This window comes from Nannospalax galili, unplaced genomic scaffold, assembly GCF_000622305.1.
Source record: "Nannospalax galili isolate Female #2095 unplaced genomic scaffold, S.galili_v1.0 scaffold127, whole genome shotgun sequence".
NCBI classification, from domain to species: Eukaryota; Metazoa; Chordata; class Mammalia; order Rodentia; family Spalacidae; genus Nannospalax; species Nannospalax galili.
This window is the reverse complement of record NW_008360326.1, coordinates 12,853,070-12,856,434: the sequence shown is the minus strand read 5'-3', so window position 1 is coordinate 12,856,434 and position 3,365 is coordinate 12,853,070.

Below are 3,365 nucleotides of genomic sequence, written 5' to 3'. Positions count from 1 at the left end.
GAAATATACTGATTGCTTTAAACTTTGGTTATACTTTCTTTTTGGGTGTTTAAGACCATAGTTGGTCAAAATCAAACAAGTTTTTTTGTTTTCTCAAGGTCACTTGGATCTGATCCTCAGGGCTAACTCAAGCTTTGTGGGGAGCCCCTGGCTCCTTTGGCTTTCCTTTAACCAGCTCCATCAACACAAGGATAAGTCAGGAGGTCCTGCTTGACTGTGGCTTCTCTTGGAAACATGGAGACTTTCCTCTGTGTTGACCGTCCTCTTTATTGACTGAACACTGGTTTGAGTGTTTCTGGTGAGGACAGGTGACTCATTACAGCTACAGGACATATCAAGAGATTCCCCCATAGTCTCCTGGGACTTAGTTGACCTTGGAGGGCAAGGAACAAAACTGTCCCTTAAGCCTCCTTTGACCAGATTAGTATGGGCATTTAAGTATGGTCATTAACCATCCAAGAAGGTCCATTGCATCAATCTCGTATTTAATTACTGTGTAGATAAAGATTGAACAAAACCCCAAACATTCTTGGATAATCATTCACTGGAAGATATTTAATATCACAGATTAAGTAGGCACAGCCCAGGAAAGGGATTTTAAAACAATTTTCTTAGCTATGTCTCAAAGGAAGGCTGTTTGTTACAAACAGAAGCAATCTCCTTCCCCTTTTAGTTCCCCATACCCTGATTTACTGGTTTCAGAAGGAAGGGAGGGGTCTATCACATACCTACAGACAGGAAAAAAAACTGATCAGGATTCAGACCAAACTTTACCGAAACTGTTTTCTTCTAGGTTATATTCATCTGGTTCAAGGAGGTTAAAAAAATGTAGTTTCTCTTGACCCACATTATCTTAAAAGAAAGTACCAGAAGTAACACTTGCATAATACAGAGAAACATAAAAGACATCTTTCAGTAGCCATAGGTAACTCAATACTTGCCTGTATCCACTTAATCCAAATCTTTGGCTAGGTGTACAGTATAAGTCAGAGGAGTGAAATTCCCATTGGCTCTTGCAGAAGACCTGGGTTCAAATCCCACCAACTATGACTGTTAACAACCATCCATAACTCCAGTTCCAGGGGATCCAATGCCCTCTTCTGTCCTCTGTGAGCACTGCACAACACAGGTGCACTGACACACGTGCTGGCATAACACTCACATAAAATAAAAATAGATAAACAAAGATAGAACTTTGAATACTCTCACTGTATATGAATATAGATTCCAAAAATTTCCTGTTGGAAATATTAACAATTTTTGTATTAAGTGAATTAATTTCTGTACCCAGTCTGGCTTGCTTGAATGACTAGAATTATGCTATGTTGCTAGTAAAGAAAGACTGAGATGTTGCTAAGTAAATTCACATTGCTTTTCACACTTGGGCTGCTATGGAACCATGAATCAAACAGACACATTCAATATTTATTGGTGACTTTACATTAGATTCTTCAGTATCTTTAAAGGTACATTTAGTGTTACAAAGCAGTAAATATTCTGCAATTAGAATTCTGTATATTCCTTTTTTTCTTATCTTTCCTTAGGAACAACAAGGAATCTCTAAGAATTGTCTATTTTTTAAAATTATTTTTAAATTTTTTATGTGTATGAGTGTATTGCCTGCATGCAGGTAGGTATACCGTGTTATGCAATGCCTGTGGAGGTCTGAAGATTCCCTGTGGGATCTCCTGGAGCTGCAGCCGCAGATGGTTGTTAACTGCCATGTGGTGCTGGGAATCAAACCCAGATCTTGTACAAGAGCAGCCAGTGCTCTTAACCTCTGCTCCATCTCTCCAGCCCCCAAAGAACTGCCTATTTCTTTAAAATGTTTTTAATTTTTAAACTTTTACTGTTTGTTCTTTGATAATTTCATAGATGTACAGTGTGTATTCCGATTGTTATAACTCCCCTCCTTAATCACCCTCCACCTGTATTATCCTTATTAGTTCCATTCCCACATTTATGACTTTATTGTTTTTTTGAGACCCACAGAATTTAATAGGATTATCTGTGTGACCACGGATTTGGAATTATCCGTTGGAGTCTGTGGGCTCCTTGGTGGGTACACAACTGAAGATAATGGCTGCTGTTCCCCCAGAAGCCACCAGTAACGAGTGATTTAGCAGGGAGGGCCCTCTAAACTTTTTCCTGATCCATAGTTGACTGTTCATAGGGCTAGTCTTGTGTAAGCATAGCCACAGCTGCTGCAAGGCCATGATTGCATTGATTATGTTATACTCTAAGAATTTCTGATTTCTTAATCCTCTCCCCAAACTGTGCTTTCCAATGCAAGGTCAAGGTGAAGTGGGCCAGAGGAGGTTGGACAGCAAAAGGTAGGGCATGGGTTGAGGATCGCACTGAGTCAGCTCCTCTTTCTTCCAGAGTTCTTTTGGACCTCCAGATCTGGTCATGTTTGGTGTGTCTGTGTGTGTGTGTGTGTGTCTGTGTGTGTGTGTGTGTGTCTGTGTGTGTGTGTGTGTGTGTGTGTGTGTGTGTGTGTGTTGGGGAGGGGTCATGCTGTCAGGGTACAGCTACATGCTACTGTTGATTGGCTTCTGGGAGCCTTCCCTGGAAAAGATATGGAACGCAGGATGGGCAACTTTTGACTCCTATTCCAAAGAATTCTTTTTCCATAATAGAGAGAAAATGCTACATAGGTGGGACAGAAGATGCCTGAATTAGCCGTATCAATTTAGAAAGGTGATGGATATGTTCCCTTACAAAGGGTAAAGCTCTACTGACTGGGAAGCATCATCTTCTATTTAAAAACTCCATGAACAAATCTGTCAGGCAATTTGACAGGTAAATTAAGCAGGGTTGCAGCTTCCAAGGAGCTTGACTCATGTTCATACCAGGCAGCAACAAATTATAGCCTGAACCACCCACTGGGAGTCCCCTTCTGGAGCTTAACTGGCACTCAGACCCGCCTCTGAATTTATACCTCTTGGTCTTCCTTACCACCCCAGCCAAGTCACTGAAAGCCACCCACAGCTGCTGCTACTTGTGGAGCTGGCTATTCCTGGAACAGGCATGCTTTTCTTCTTACACACCCACCCGAAGAGTCATTCATTCATCCCCAGTGGTTGCTTCAAAGCTAGGTACTTACAAAGCATCGTTTGGTCTGGACGAATGATGACATTAAAGTGCATCACACTTAATGGTTGGCTGTCCACTTATTTTCACCTTAATTAGAGAGGAAAATGGTCCCAGTCAAAGGATGTGGGATGAAAACTACAGAAATCACCTTCTTAAACAGAAATACTCTGTAGGCTGCAGGACGGGACCAAGTAAATTAACTGTATTATAAACAGCATGTGTTATATCTATGTGCCTGAGCCCCAGTGATGACTCTTACACTTGTGGGC